This window comes from Micromys minutus, assembly GCF_963924665.1.
Source record: "Micromys minutus genome assembly, chromosome: 24".
In the NCBI taxonomy this organism is placed as follows: domain Eukaryota; kingdom Metazoa; phylum Chordata; class Mammalia; order Rodentia; family Muridae; genus Micromys; species Micromys minutus.
Window position 1 is genome coordinate 9,831,298 of NC_137959.1, and position 16,041 is coordinate 9,847,338.

A 16,041-nucleotide genomic window follows, 5' to 3' on the forward strand; every position below is an offset into this window, starting at 1 on the left:
CCAGGGAGGGAGGGAAGGAAGAGGGGGAGGGAGAGAGCGAGGATCTCAGGAAGACGGGGATGGGATGGGGTGTGCGATGGTGCGCATGTGAATGTGCGCGCGCGGGAGAGGGTGTGTGTGCACCAGCACTGCTCGGGTGGGGTGGGGGGGGTTGTGGCTCTTTTTCTCTCTCAAGCTCCCCCTCCCCTTTCATGCTCAATCCCCATCCATTTGCGTGTGCCAAGTCAGTTAAAAGGGGGAGGGAGACAGCCAGAGGAAAGGAGAGAAAAACAGAGAGAGAGAGAGAGAGAGAGAGAGAGAGAGAATGAGCAAGGGAGAGGGAAAGAGAGAGAGAGAGAGAGCAAGGGAGAGAGGGAGAAGGCGGGAGGGAGGGAGGGAGGGAGGGAGGGAGGGAGGGAGAGAGAGAGAGAGAGAGAGAGAGAGAGAGAGAGAGAGAGAGAGAGAGAGAGAGAGGCAAGCGCTCTAGAGAGTGAGGGGGGAATCCACCTATTTGGCAAAGAGGCATCCACTTGCAGCCAATGGCTGGGTCCAAGGGGAGGAGGGAGCTGGGCGAGCAGAGAGGGTGGGGAGAGCCCCCCGGCAGTTGGAGACCAAAAACAATTTGCCCAATCGACAAGTTCACGTCTAATGAACAAGCGAAGTCCAGCAGTTATGAATTTTTCATCCCAGGCGCCCACTTGGGTCTCTTTGGCAGCAGCCCCCCAGCAAACCTGGGGGGTGGGAACACTGGGATTGAGGAAGACTTGGACTTTTTTTTTTTTTTTAAGCCAGAAAATAAATAAATAAAGGCCTGACTCCTGGCGGGCTGGCGGCTGGGCGGGAGCCCCAGAAGGCCTTGGGGAAGCAGCTGCGCCTTCTCTGTGTGTTCTGCTTTCGGGCTTTCTCTCCAGCCAGCACTCTTTCTGGTTCTAGATTTTTTTTTTTTTTTAATGGAGCGCAGTGGGGCGAGTGGACATTTTCTCCTCCACCCTGTGCACTACCCTACAGAACTATGAAGAGGAGAAAGTGCTCCTTCGGAAAGTGCCTGCGCCAGCAGCTCAGCTGGGGCTCAGACCGCTGGCTGGGTGTAGCCACCTCTTGGTCCCTCGGTCCAAGCAGCCTTCAGGACTCGCGGAGCAGTCTCAAACAAGGGGGCCACACCCTGCATCTCCTTGCCTCCTCAGCCCCCAGTAAGCTCACAGCCTCTCTCGGCCCACACCCAGCCACGCACACTCCATTAGTGACATCCAAAGATGCCAACGCAATGCAGCTCGGCTGGTGAAGCTGCAAGTTTATTAAAATAGCCTCCTGTCTCAGTACTCCTCTGGCAAGCACTACACACAGCTACAAACACAACAGCCAGCCCCTGGGAGAAGTGACAGAGGCTGAGGCCGCCACTACTTCCCCTCACCAACACCTCCAGCTCTGAGCAACCTTCCCTCCTCCAGATCTGCCCCTGCTACTCCTCCCGTGTTAGCTTTCTTACCTGTCCCTCAAGTCAGACTAAAGAGCAAGGTGCTAAAGCATAAACTGAGGGGCCCGGATGGAGGGAGGGCTTGAGAAAGGATACGACGACTTGGAAGGCAGAAATCTGTTGACCAGGTCCCCTAGCAGGAGGGAGGGGAGCCTCCACACACAGGACTCCCCAGAAAGGGCTCAGAGGAGCCCCGGGAAGCAGGCAGAAGTCAGGAAGGGAGGGAAGAGCAGGGCGAGGCACCAGGAGACTTAGCTGAGTGACCCAGCTCAAGGTCCTCGCAGTCGCCTCCTCTGCAGGCTCAACCCTAAGCTGGCAAAGGAAAAAAGGTCACGGCTCGACCATGCCCCTTTCCTCTCCAGCTGAAACCCTGAGCTCTGTGGCCTTTCTGTTCAATGGCAGAAAGGTTCCTGGAAGAGCGCCTGGGGTGAGCCAAAACAAAAGATCCACCCCCACCCCCTGATAATGGGAGGTGCCATCCAGCACCTGGGACCCCATACCCTAAATAACCAACTCCAGTGGAGTGAGTTCACAGCTGACCCAAGAGACACAGTTAGAAAGAACAGTGCAGGAGGCAGGTGCCATCACAGACAGGCCTCTTAGGGTGGTGTTCAATAATTCACATTCTGTGAATAACAGGCTTTGGTCCAACCACCCAAGGATGCTAGCTGAAGGCCAGCACAGCGGGGACATGAGGTGCTGGATGAACACTGCCTTCTCCACCTTGAGGAAGCAATTTCACTTTCTCAAGTCGTAAAAGCTACAGGTAAATGTGCATTTGGCGGCAGAGATGGTAGTGGGGGTATTGTTGCTATCCTGACTATGCTTTAGATATTAAGAAAGAAATTAGCCAATATTGCTCTATGGTAATCCTGGCTTCTTCCTTTTCACAAACACAGCGTGGTGGAACAACCCAGTTGAACATCTGTTGGGGAGCATGGCTAGAAAAAAGTGTGGGGACAGTGTGTCAGTCAGTCCCTGAAGACCTGAGGAAGGAAAATATCCACGGTCCCTGGAGTAGCAAGCTGATCGGAGAGGTGGCAAGACCACACGGTGTGTGCAGGAAGCCTAAGAGACTCTGGCAGAAGAGCAATAGACTCTTCTTTGGAGGGAGAACAATTGTCAACTGTCCTTCTCTTAGAAGGAGGGTGGAGGTGGGGGAGGGGCTATAACCTTGAAGGTGAGCAGATCATCTTTGGGCTGTGTCTCCAGTATGATGCTTCCTGTAAACAGGTCATCCCAGCAGAGAAGAAAACAGCTTTGTGTGTGTGTGTGTGTGTGTGTGTGTGTAGTCTAGGAACCCTTTGGAAGATTACCTGTCCTTGTCCCCACTCTTTCCTTTCTCCAACCCTCCCTCTTGGAGGTCACACACCTGCATCCTGATGCGCCCAGCCCCAAGCCAAGACTGGAAAGCTGTTGATGACTCAGGATGCTTCCAGGTCCGAGTTCAAACAGGAATGAAGGTTCAGGGAGGGTTAGAGCAAACATGGGGACCTTCAGGTTACAGAGGAAGAAAAGAAAGAAAGAAAGAAAACGAAAGAAAATTTGCTAAAAGGGAAAGGAAGCCAGGGATGCTTGGAGCAACAGGGAAAACCAAAAGACAAGGTGGTGGGGGGGGGGAGGGAGAAGGAGTTTGAAAGGTACTTTCTCCATTTGCAAGAGAAGTCAAGAAGCCAGAAATAATACTGTTGAAATCCACATGTACGTTTAGGTTTTGGAAGGGAAATTTTTAACTTCATGAAAGAAAGGCCTCTCTCATTTTTTGAGAAGATAGAAGTTAGTGAATACAGCTTCTACTGAAACACTGCCCAGATAGATTCTGGTGCCAGTTAGCCATCACCGAGAGGGATGTGTCCCCACGCCCAGAGAAGGACTAAGCAGACCACAGAAACAGAAATGCAAAGGGGGAGAAGAAATAGAGGCAGAAAGCAAACCCAGGACACCAACCTGGGCCCAAAGCTGACCGAAGAGAAAGAAAGCAGGGTGAGCAGGAAAGAGAAAATAGAAACTGGATCCATGAAACAAGGGGGGAGGGAGAAAATTAGCTACGGAAAAATGGTGGCTTCCAATGCCTTTCAAAGCAGCCATGTGGACTGAGGCCTTGTGGATTGCTTTAGGAAAAATACAGAATATATCCAGTCCTTCGCTTGCATGTACAATATTAAATTTTCTTCCAGGAAACAAAATAGTTTCCCAAAACTGATACAGACTTTGTAACAGGCCTTTGCCTGCCGATAGTAAGGCAGCTAATAAGCACAGGAAGCCTTGTTTTAAATGTTCCACCACAGGTAGGTCTCACTATCTTTAAAAGCAAAATCTTATGTGTCCCCAAGCACTGGCTTCTGGGCCTAGAAATACACTTAGATCCTGGGCACCCTGGCCCATGCTAGTTTGAATAAGAACCCACACTTTAAGCATATGGCTGTACTGTACGTAGAAATCACCAGATATCCCAGGGTCCATTTTACTAAAGCTCACTTCTATCTACAGACTAGGTAAGGAAGGATACAGGAAATTAGAAAAGCCACAAATCGAGCCCTGGCGAGTTCACCTAAGTCCTGGCATTTATAATTCTGCCTGGGTCTGGACTTCAGCTTCATCTCCTATCTCCTCCCTCAGAAGGCCATGGGCAGACATTGTGGACGGGACTCTGGCTACAGCAAAGAAAAGAGACCTGGCTGCTAGTCCTGTGGGTGGGTGGGGCCTCCGTCTCTGGGGGAGGCAAGTGGAGGCTCTGATGCTTAGTCCAACTCTCCAAGAGTCTGGAAATGCTAGAAATGGAAACTGGAAAATGCACTTTCTGAGGAGGCTCTCGATAATTTGGACAAAGCGGGTTTTGGCTGAGTTGAGCCTGTCTTCCTCTGTTCCCAACAGCAGCGACAGGGCTTGAGTGAAAGGTGGCCTTAGGCAAGATGGATGGGTTTGCCCATACCAGAGCTGCATCTTACTTGGGGTCTATCTCAGAACCAGGCCACATAATACCCTGTAAAAATGCCCCTGGTGCCCCCTACCCCATGCACACACACACTGCCTTTTCTCCCCTTTCTACAAATCGGGAGCTGTGGCCTGGTACCGGGCCAACAAACAGCCTCAGTTCCTGGCTGGAACGCTCCTCTGCTCCAAGCACATCCCCCTCACCCTCTTGGCACAGACTGAGCTAGGGTAGGGATGGGGGTGTTAGAGGAGATGGTCTATTCTCTCCAGTGCCTCTGGAAATTGTTTACTTTCATCTTGTCTTCTATGGGGAATAGGAAACAAAAACCCTAGTCTTTAATTCATTATTTAGCTAGAAACTTCCGTGTCACCAAATACAAGTAAATGCTGGGAAGCCAGAACTCTTTCCCCTAGTCAATGGGCTGCTTGGGGATAAGGCCCTTCAAAGAACAGCAGGACAGGTGACAAAGGCTAGATGGGGCAAAAGCAGTATGGTGCCTAACCCACCTGGTTGGCTTTGACAGTGTCACTCCACAGTGGCCCTGGGCCCAGGAAGAGGTGGAACCCCACAGACCAGCTTCACAAGTTTCTCTAAAGAAGAACAGAAAAACCGACAAAAGGCGAGAGAAGGAGAAAGGCCTGCGGTAGGGTAGGTGAAGTCCGCGCATCCCCGCACAAGAAAATGTCTGCAGGAAAAGAGGCCAGGGCGTGAGCAGGTGCTGAAACCGCCTATATGGCTGCAGTATCAGGTCCTCTCCGTCAACAACAGCTTGGCGTTCAAGGACAGAACCTGACCGGTAGTGGCACTCTCACACACCCCGGCCCCCAAGAGCTCGGTCAGGATCCTACCCCACCCCCTGGTTGCTTCCTCAGCGGAGAGCCCAGGCTTCTCCAGATCCCTGCGCCCAGCCAGCCTGCACCGCGGCACCCTTGGCCCTAAGGGAGCCTTTTTCTTCAGTTGCTGCAGCAACAGGCAGAGCCCGGAGAGCTGGGGTTTTCACTGCTCCAGGGTTCTGGGAAAGCTGGGCCGGCTCTGCCTGGGCAAGCTGCTTACCCAAAATGTTAAGTTTCAGACATTTTCCAGTCCCTCAAAATGTACTGCTCCCAATTATTTTATGACCAGAGTCACTGCCAAGGAAACCCTAGAATCCTCATTTCCCTGGTGCCTAGCCCCTGCAGAGAAAGGCTGGCACCAGGGCCTGAAGGACTTCGGAGATGCCCACCCTCTGCCGCCCGCTCATTCCCTCCCGGACTCCCTTTCTTTCTCACCCTCTCTCCCCCTCTGCGTCCTCCAGCTCCAACACAAACTGTTTGCACGGGAAGTCTCCCTCTATGACCCGATTCAGCACACACAAGAGAAAACTGTGGGCGACAGACCCAACGTCCTAACGAACTTGAGTTAATTAATGCTAAGGAAGAAAAGAGGCGCCCTCGCTCTGTTGAATCACGGTTCACTGGTCCTTTCAGTTGGCTGTGGGTGGAGGAAAAAAAAGAGAGGCTTTTTGGTTCAAATATTTTTGGGGGGCAAAGAGAAAACAAAAACACCGCAGAAGGGCTGTGGGGGGTGGAGGGCGATGCAGTCGCTACCTGCCCGAGAAGAGTAGAGGCGAAAAGAGGGAGTCTATCCAGGGCTGCTGAGCGCCCTCCCTCTCGCTTCGGGCCAGAGCCGACAGCAGAGAGAGGGAAGGAAGGGTGTCTACCATTGGCCTGTTCAAACACATTGCTCCAAAAATTATACTGTCAGACTAGAAGATGCACGGTTTTAAAAAGTCCAAATCTAAAAATTCAATTTGAGCACAGCCGTGAACATGCTTTTTACACTGCAGAAAACTCAAGTATGAATGGCAAGCTCACAGAAAATGTAAGTGCAGAGGAAAAAAAAAGAGGTGGTACTGGAGGGGCGGGGAGCACAGCTGCAATTTTGCTTTCCAGATGTTAAGAGCAAAATGTAATTGGCAAGGAAGGTACTCTGCACAGCTTCTTACTCTGGTTCTGACACAAACCCCACTTCTGTACCCAAGTCTTCAGGCTGCTCACAGGCCCTCTTTACTTGTGGATGGGTCAGGAAGCTGTGTGAACCGCCCACCTTTGAGCCTTTGAGTATTTTCTTTTAATCAGCAAACTACTTAAAAAAAAAACAGAAATAAAAACAAAAACAAGGCTTTCCAACAGCAGGAGAAACTGAGTAAAACAAGCTGGAGTGCATTTTTATTTAAATTTGTATTTTTAATTTGTAATGGGTGGCTTTTTCTTTACCTTTGGGCCCAGAGTTTTGGGTGTGTGTGTGTGTGTGTGTGTGTGTTTTTAACTTTTTAGCAGATGCCGCTGTGTGCAAAGAATGCCTACATTGTAAGTACGCTGTCCTATGCATTTCCACAAAGCGAACACACCCATGCAACTCCACCCAGAGTAAGAATCATTTGTTCAGTACGGCTAAACAGGCCTTAAAATGTTAAGCTATAGAGTTTCCAGAATTTAGGAATCCTTAAGAACAGTTCTGCAAAAAGCCAAGGGCCTCAAGGGGAACATCTGTGTGTGCATGCACACCTTAGTGACCAGAGAGCAGTGTGCGTGTACTCATGTGACGGGAACCTATGGTGAACAGAAGCCCCGTGTCCTCTGTAATTCAGGGGAGAGAGTCTTTCTCTGTGTGTGTGTCTGCTCAACTCTGATCCTGTCCACAGGGCACCCAACTGTGCTGCAGTTCAACAAACTAGCAAGACGTGGTGTGTGTGAGGGGGGGGGGCAGAATAAGACCCAGAGAGCTAAAAGCCAACAGCCTTAGTGACTGAGGGAGCAAGGCCCCTCCTCTTACTCTGCCCGCCGGCACAGGCCAGGGCTAGGGAGCCTCTGTGTGTGTGTCAGGAAACTCCTAGGTGTGAATGAGGCACTGGGTTGTGCCCATTGCTGCCCACCAGATTTTCCGGCTGGGAGATGACCAGAAGAGGGCACAGAAAGAGGTGAAGGAGAAGCAGGCAGCTGCAGGCTAACTTTGGGGTTCTGGGACTCCCCTGATGAGGAAGGCTGAACCTTCAGCATGGCTGCCTACTCCTTCACTGCCTCTAGACCCAGCTGGTTCCCACACACTTACTTTCTCCCACACACACTCACTCACTTTCACTAGCACTAAATTTATTTTATAATTTAAAAATTAAATTTAAAAAGAAACCAGGAAAGAGAAAGCACTGAAGGCAAAATACCTCCCACGGTATCTCTCCAAAGGGGGGGTCTGCTTATATAAAACCACAGAATGGGAGGATCACTAAAAGGTCTAAGCACCACATAAGCAGGAAAATGAGAGAAATGCGTTTAATTTAAAACACCTGAAGCAAATAAATAAATAATTCCCTCTGCCACTTGCAGGCACTCTCTGGGTACAAGTCCCAGCTCCCTTCTCCAGCTTCCTCCCTTTCCCACAGGGAGCCATTTGCTCCTTAATACCGATGGCCCTTTACTTCTAAATGGTCCTCCCCACTCCTGGGGTAAGACCTAACCCCAAAGTCTACCTGTCTTTCACAACCCTGTCCCCAATCCCCACTTCTCTCCACGCAGTGACTAGTCTTTGCACGGTCTTCTTTGGGAATCCAGGGCCTGTGGGTAGGATCATTTGTGCTGCCCAAAGACAAGATGCCAGGTCCAGCCCAAGCAGACAGATCTCTCCCCTACCAAGGGCGCAGGACTGCCAAGGCAGCTCTCCGGGACCACACTTTCTTTATTACACATGGGTTGGTGAAAAAAAGGAAGGAAGGAAGGAAGGAAGGAAGGAAGGAAGGAAGGAAAGAAAGAAAAACGACAGAATAGACTACATAATTTAAAATAGCCCTGGGGTCTAAGCTCTCCCCTAGGGCAAATTTTTTAAGGCCCTTGATTCTTTTTCGGGGGTGAGGGTTGCTGGATAAACAGTGCAGGCAGAAGTAGACAATCTCTGAGTGTTCAAGGCCAGCCGGGTCTCCACAGTGAGTTTCAGGCTAGCCAGATCTACATAGTGAGACAGTGTCTCAAAAACAATACAAAACAAATCAAAACACAGTGAAGTGACTTCCCTGCACCAGGGCTGGCTCTCCCTAAGCTCGCCAGCAGGCTGGGAAAGGTGCCCTCACTGGCATAGGGTACCAAAGCTGGGCTCCTTTCTTTTTAAAATCGCTCTGCTTACTACAAACCAGGCAGCAGGTCAGAGCCCAGGGGTGGAAGAGAGTCCTCTCCAACTCTGGGAGAACTGCTTCCAGACAGCAAGTTCCCCACTTCACGCCAGGCTGGGGAGTTTTCAATCAGACCGGAGTTGAAGGGAAAGCAGAAAGGAGAGAAAGAGCTGGAATTAAAACTGACCAGGCCGGTGGCCCTAAAGGTCTTCTGCTCTTTAAATAAGGCAACCCCGGCAAACGGAAAGGAGAGGCCTGGGAGTTATTTCTCACTCCTTAATTATCCCAATTCTTAGCATTATTTTTTAAAAACCACTACATTAGCCAATGATATAGTCTAACCCCCAACAAAGCTGGTATTTTCCCCTGATTACAGACTGCTGTGGCAAACCCGGGCTCTGACTACAGAGGAAGCACAAACGTACAAACGTACACTCCTCAATGAGACGGGTTTTTATTAAAATTAAAATAATGCCTTTCATTCTATAGCGCCCTTTCAGCAGAGGGCTTGCCTGGTGCCTCGTGCTTGGTTCGACCTGGGAAACCAGTCTCTGAAAACCTAGATGACCTTGTGGTGACAGTCTCCAGCCTCACCGTCGGGTGTCAACAGCATTTTTTTTCATGTGCTTTCTTTTCCTTCCTTCTTTCCTTCCTTTCTGCCTGTTTCTCCCATTCAGCTTATCTTGCATACTTTTTTTAAAGTAGCAATAAAACTTTAAGTGGAAAAAAATTAAGTGAAGTAGACGGGGAGACCTGAACAATAATAACAAGGTGCTAAGTGTGTTGGGGAATTCCGGAGATATGGGAGGAAGGCTCGCAGATCGGGTGGGTCCTCTTGAGGTCCAGAGCCCGGGATTCGGGTCTAGGTGTTAGCCTCTGCCCAGGGTCACCTCCCCTCAGGGAGCAACTAGGATCCAGTTAAGTCTTACGCAATTGGGGGCCATAATGGACCTACACTATAAAAGCGCGTTTAAGTAATTCAGAAGATGCTGTGGTGGTGACTTTCTTAGAACTTCTTGGGGGCGGCTCTGGCTCAGGGGACAACAGCCTACACCCCCTCCCTTCTCCCACAGGTTCATCGGAAGGGTTCTTTTTTCTACTTTTCCTTCTTCTGGCCCCGACACGGAAGTCACCTCCACCCCAACAGAGCAGGTAGCAATGGCTAGGGAGGCTTTGGAGGCCCAAATTAAATAGGTCGGACCCAAGACACAAGCCTATGCTGATGATCATGGGGACAAAATAAAATTTTTAAGTGAGGGTGGTTTTTTTGTCTTTAAACAATACAAAATAAACAACAACAAAAAACCAGGCTGCACAAGACAACTCAGAGGCCTGGAAGTGAGAGAGAGGTGGAAGTCTCTCTCATTTTCTACCACTTATTCGCTTTTCTTGACCGTGCTCCCTGAAGGCCAAACGCCCCCAACCTCAGCCAAGCCACCGCACAAAACTCTCCCCAGATAGTAATTCCCCGCCGACGATCCTCCCTACAAAGCGTTGGCCTGGGAGAGTCGCCCGGTTCCCGGGGCCGCAGGGCTGTGGGCAGGACTGATGTCCAAGTGGCCGCCGAAGACTCCGGCTTCTAAACCTCATAAGAAAAATACCCGAGCCCCCGACGCCGCCGCGCTAGTCCAGAGCGCCTCAGCAGCCACCCGGCTCTGTAGGCTGGACTCTGGTGGAGAAACTGAGGCAAAGTAGCCCTGGACAGCACCCCGCGTCCTGGAAAGAACCCTCGAGGCGAGCAATATAAGGTCGTGTGGGTAGTTCCAGAATCGGGAGCCGGGACACGTCTGCGCACCGCGAGGTCCCACGGACAGCTCACGACGCGGACCCCTGTGAGGACTTAGCCGGTGTAAATGGTCCTGTCTGAGTGCTTGCGGTCTCTTTGACACTAGTCCCCTTCGCTGCCCCCGAGGTAGGTGTCGGCAAGACTCTCTCCAGTCCCCCGCGGCCATGGTGCCACAGGCGCGCTACTCTAGCTAGCCTCGACGCCCACTCCCGCCTTTTCGCGTCTGTGCGCACAGCCCGCCTTGGCCTGGGAGACCCAGCCGTCCCACCAGGCAGATCGGCGGTGCAACTAGGACAGTGCCAGGTGCAAGGGACGATGGTCTCAGCGAGGTCCTCTTGCCTAGGCCATCGGGAGACCTCGTCACCATTCCCACCCACGCGGTCCACTGTTCGGTCTTGAGACAGTAGCAGCTGTGGGTCGGGGGAATGCCACACACTGCGGTGCCACGGGGACACCCGGGGTGCTACTGCAGAAGGCACCCGTGGGCGGGAGGCCGTCACCTATGGAGAGCACACAACTGGGGCTGCACGCAGGCACGTGATGGCGACCAGCGGACTTAAGACCAAGGGCAGTGGTGGCTGGACCTGAGGGCTTTCAGGGAGTCCCCACTGCGCTCCATCTTAGCCACTCCCACACCGGCTCCTAAATCCTGCGGCTGATAGAGCACTCCCGGCAGGTATAGCCCAAAGTATTTGGAAGCGCGCAGCCCCAAAGGCCACAGTAGACTGCCGGCTGGTGGCAATTTAGCATAGAGTGGGTTTTGGGGGGCATTAAATGGACTCTGTGAATTGAGGCGCGCGCGCGCGCACACACACACACACACACATACACAGGTCTCCTGACTTCCAGCACCCACCACCGGGATTTTGTTCGGGGAGTGCTGGAGGATCTAACCCTGAAGCCCTAGCGGTTCTAGAAAGAGTCGGCCTTTAAAACCGTGGGACGTCCCGAAGTAAAGAGGGGAGTTCGTCCTGCTTTATTCCTGCCAGGCAAAAAAAGGTTTTACAAGTTTGGTCCGATTCTAGTGCGGATGGAAAGTCCTAGCACAAAGGGAGCGGGAAGGGCAAGGGGGAGTGGTCCGTCCGTACATACATACATACATGCATACATACATACATACATACATGGTAAAACTGCAAATATAAACACTGCGCAGGCAGGAGTGGCACTGGGCAGCAGCCGTTCTGGGCGTCTCACCTGAGCCCTCAGGGATGGATGGATGTTTGAGGGAAGGAGTATTTGTTCTAAAGGAAAGGGAGAGGTGCGAATTAGGTCTCCCTCCTGGCCCCTTTACCCCCAACAGCCTGAATACGGTTTTGGAGCCAGGTGCCCTGGGCGGTCTGGCAGGTGTGTGGTTCACGTGAAACACACTCGTGTGCAGGCTTGGGAGATGCTCGCCAGTGCGCTTGGAGCTACCAGCGTGGGCACTGGAGGCTCTTACAAGAACACAGACCACTTGGGTCGGGAACCTCCACGAACGTTCACTGTGGTACACGTGCTAGGATTCCCCCATCTCTGCCCGCGCAGGGGACGGACTGAGAGTGTCGGGACTCCGAGGCCCGGCGTCGGGCTTCTTAAGGTGTGTGTGCCCCCTACAGCCTCGTGGAGTGGTAGGCCTAGAAGTGCGCAGACGCTAGAGATTCTGATTCAAGGCGGCTTGGGACTAGTTGGAGCCAAACAGCTGGATCCTGTTTAGGCGTGTGCACGTCCCAAAAGCCCTACCGAGGTGTCTCAGGAGCCTGCATTCTGCGATGCATGCTGTTCCCTGCCAGTGCTCCCTACTCTCTAGCAGCGGCCACGTGTGCCCAGGTTGCTGGTGAGACCCAGAAGAGCTGGGATCTGGACTCTGAGTCGGCCAAAGGGGCAGGGCCTGCACCCTGCAGGCTTTCGGAGCGAAGTCGTTGGAGCAGTGTTGGTTTTGGCCGAGGCAACTCCAATGGGGGAAGCCCCGGGAGCCAGCGGGGGTGGAACAAAGGAGGGGAAAGCTAAAGAAGGAGGCTGAAAGGGGGACGGAAGCACCCTGGAACGCCTCGGGCCCCTGGGGGTAGGGGTGCAGATGCATAGAGATGCTGGGGCCTGACCGGGTACAGCCGTGAGACCTAGACTACACCAAACCTCTACAGCCACGTGGACATGGTTGGCACAGCCTTCTTACTGGTAGAGAGGGCTTGAGTCTACCAACGGGATCCCCACAAGGCCATAGGCAAACCACATGGCCACCCCAGCCATTATACACACACATTTCAGAGCCTCAGCTCGTGCCCACGGTGCACACGGTAACCCTCCAATAGCCCCACACTGGCTGTCCCTTTTCTTGTTGCTAAAGTTGTTTTTATCAGTTGAGGGTGACTGGTTGGGTTTCTTGGTTTGGATTTGGGTTTTGGTTTTTTGAGACAAGATTCTCTCTAGTCCAGCCTAGTCTGCAACTATGTGTACCAACCACACTGGCCTCAAACTGTGACCATCTTCCTGCCTCAGCATCCAACTCCTGAGTGTTGGGATTGCAGGCACACACCAGGATGCCTGGAACTTCATCGATTCCAGTGCCTACCAGAGCACCATATGGAGCCAGAGCGTCTGGATTAGAGGGCACAGTTCAATTTGCCCCAGCTAAGATGACCCTTAAGCAAGAGCTGCAGGTTCTGTTTCATAGCCAGGCATCTGGAAGTTCACTTTTTCTCACCTGGAATTCCTAGGAGGCGAGGATCCCGGTGTGGGGGAGAAGTGGGGTGAAAGGGTAACCCCCCCACCGGGCAGCTGGGTTCATGGCCTCTATTTCCTTTTCTGTAAAGGAGGCTGTTCATGTTAAAAGGGTGGCAGATCACAGGTGCCTGCCTGCTCCCTGCCCTTGTAGCCGCTCTGGAGATAGGTCCCTAGCTGTTATTTTGATTGTAAGGAATCTATGGCTGTGACAAGCTGTGACGCTTGGTGTGATCGCATGAGGCTGGCTGTGTGACTGTGCCGCTGTGTGTGTGTGTGTGTGTGTGTGTGTGTGTGTGACAGGTTGTGTGTGAGACTGTGCGTGGACGACAGATTGTGCCGGTGTGCGGCAGTGCCTGTGACAGGCTGTCACCGCGCGACAGACTGCGGGTGGCGGGTGTTGCGGGCATTGACTGTGAGTGAAGATGAGCAGTGTGTGAGGCTGGTACTGGGGGACCCTACAAACCCACCTCCGTGAGGATGTACTTGAAAGAGGGGGTTGTAAGCTCTCACGGTGGGGGGGGTGACATCCCATTCGCCCCTCAGATCTTGGCTTTTTCATTCTATTCCAGGGGGTCTACCCGTTTGCAGCCCTCAGAGGTGACAGAACAGATCATGTGACAAAGCCTCCCCACTGTGTCGGCTCAATGGCTCAATCCTTGCTGGTATTTGGGTGACCTCCGCCCCCCAGGAGAGTGACTAAAGACCTCGGGGGAATGGACGCAGGAGGCCTGGCTGGCTTAATGCCCTGTGACCTAGCAGAAGGTATGAAGACCTGGAGAAGAAAGAAAAGGGATCTGAAGAAAGAAGAGACAGACTGAGACGGGAAGGAACAAAGTGGAGCGCTCTCCTGATCAGCTCAAGGCCCTGGATTAAATCCTCCAGTGCCAGGAAGTGTGGGGGGGGGCAGGAAAGGTTAGAGGAAATCAAGACAGCAAGGCTGACACAGGTTACTCCGGGGGACTTGGAAGGGAGAGGCCTGTGTGGGCTAGGGTCTCCAGGTGGGGTCAGTACATACCATGTTAGTCACACCGTATAGGACTGATACCAGCCACCTAAAAATGCATTCAAATAACAGCCCTATGCTCAGAGCTGAGCTGGGGGCTCAATCCTTTAGGACACCAGGAACCCCAAACACAGCTGGAAAACAACGGGTCAAGGCCACAACCCAGGAATTCTAATCAGTGTAGAACTCAACTTCTCCAACTACTCAGCTCCCTTCTATGGGTAGGGAAACTGAGGCTGGGAGACTTATCTAAGTATGCCTAGGCCCCCCAAACAGAAAAATTACTCTGAACATTTGAACTGTGTGACAGACAACCACAAAGGGACAAAGCCTCCTGGTTGGAAAAATTCTGGGGACTTGGGCTAAGGGGCACTACCCTGTGTCTCTCCCAAGGAACACGTTTTAGGCCTTTCCTCAGTGTGTGTTACATGGTGTGACTAGCTGTTGCAGTCTCTGCTGTGCATGCTCCAGGAAGATATGTGCATCCTGAGTGTGTCTGCTCTGAGTGTCCGCTCAGGGCCAGCCCCTGCTACAGGGGGGGCGAGGCACGAACGCGCACCCCCCTCATCCGAAAGTGTGTCTTTGATACTTGCAGCCTCGGCAGCACAGCGAAAAACAAGTTTCCACAGGGCCGCCTTGGGCTGAGGCCAGGCCGTCCTCAAATAACATTTGAAGTTACTTAGCAAACTTTGTTTAGTGCAGAGTGACTCCGGCAGCGGGCTTGGGGGAGGGGGGTAGTAAACCGGTTCCTCCAAAGTCCCTTGTCCCTCTGGGGGGCACAAGTCCCCAATACCAGGCTTGGTCAGCTTCATCCAGGCTCTGGAGAGGGAGAGCAGAAACCCAGTAGCTCTAGGAGGAACTTGAGGGAAGGGTGTGAGCACACCACCCTTTTGCCTGCTGACTCCTGACATGCAGAGAACAGCCACTAGGTCTTCTGGGTGTCCAGAGGCTAGCACAAGGCCTGGGGGGGTTCAGAAAGCAAAGAATCCCCATCTATGCGGAAGCCTAGCTCTGCTCACCTTGAGGCTAAATGAAGAGGCAGGTCAGCCAACTGACTTAGAGAACATGCCCATTCCAGACATGAAGATAAGTAACCAGCAAGCCCCTGATGCCCCTGGTGCCCTCACCTCTAAAAGCCCCATTCTTGGTCCCAGCCCTAGGCGGCAGAGAAGGCTGAGAGAGCCAACAATGGCGGGTTGGAAGTGAGGTTGGCGCCTACGGGAAGGGGAAGGGAGGTGATGCCAGGAATAGTGAGCCATAGCAGGCAGAGAAGGATGAAGAGAAAGAAAGAACACTAGGGAAAGATGGAAGCCAGGCAGCCATCTTCGCCAAGCTCCAGGCTGCAAAGGGGTAGCGGGCAAAGTTCTTCCGAGGAGTAGGCATGGGTGGGGGATCAGGCCCCAGGCTGCACGGGACAGGCAGGGGACTGGAGGTGCCCAGCATGCCCCCCCCCCGCACAAGCTCCGAAATGGAGACTGGCACTGGCAGCCGCTCGGTTCTGCCCAGGCACAGGGTGGGGGTGGGGGCAGGCAGGGGGCCAAACCAAATGCCACCAGGCTGGGTATGGTGGTTGCCAGCCCTTAGCATTGATCCTGTCCTAGGCCCCTGCCTAGAGCCTTTGATTTGGGAACTTTAGGAATATAGGGGTCTAGTGGCTCAGTGAGAGTAAGAGGCCCAGAATGCAAAGCCAGGTCCCCTGAAAAGTATGGCAGGACCCCAAGACTCTGCAAAGATGGTGTAGCCTGGTGCTGCCAGGGTGACAGGCTGAGGTAAAAATAAACCAGGCCCACCCCCAGGAGCTAAATCCAGGGCTCCAGGTGGAAGTGCTACTCTGGGCTACCACTTGCCCTCACCCCACCCCCAGCTCAGAGTGCCACGGCCTGCCCAAGCCCAGATTTTGTACAGGAGAAGACGCAGCCACCCTGTCCCCAGGTCTTAGGTAGACACCATATGCTGCAACACACAGAAGCAGAAAGAATGGCTGTAGATAGAGACCATCTTTGGGGTTTGGCAGACCGTTGAG

At 52.8% G+C, this 16,041-nt stretch overlaps 1 protein-coding gene across 5 annotated transcripts in view; it reads right to left on the minus strand.

Moving 5' to 3' along the window:
- Positions 1–16,041, minus strand: part of NFIX (nuclear factor I X) — a 94,709-nt gene that overhangs the window by 69,248 nt on the left and 9,420 nt on the right. The window contains exon 1 of one of the 5 annotated variants that reach the window (XM_080937190.1): positions 1,466–1,716. The exons of the other annotated variants lie outside the window; for them this stretch is intronic. The gene's annotated coding sequence lies outside the window, so the exon portion shown is untranslated. Of the gene's footprint in view, positions 1–1,465; positions 1,717–16,041 lie in introns of those variants that run through there. 5 annotated transcript variants of the gene reach the window in all.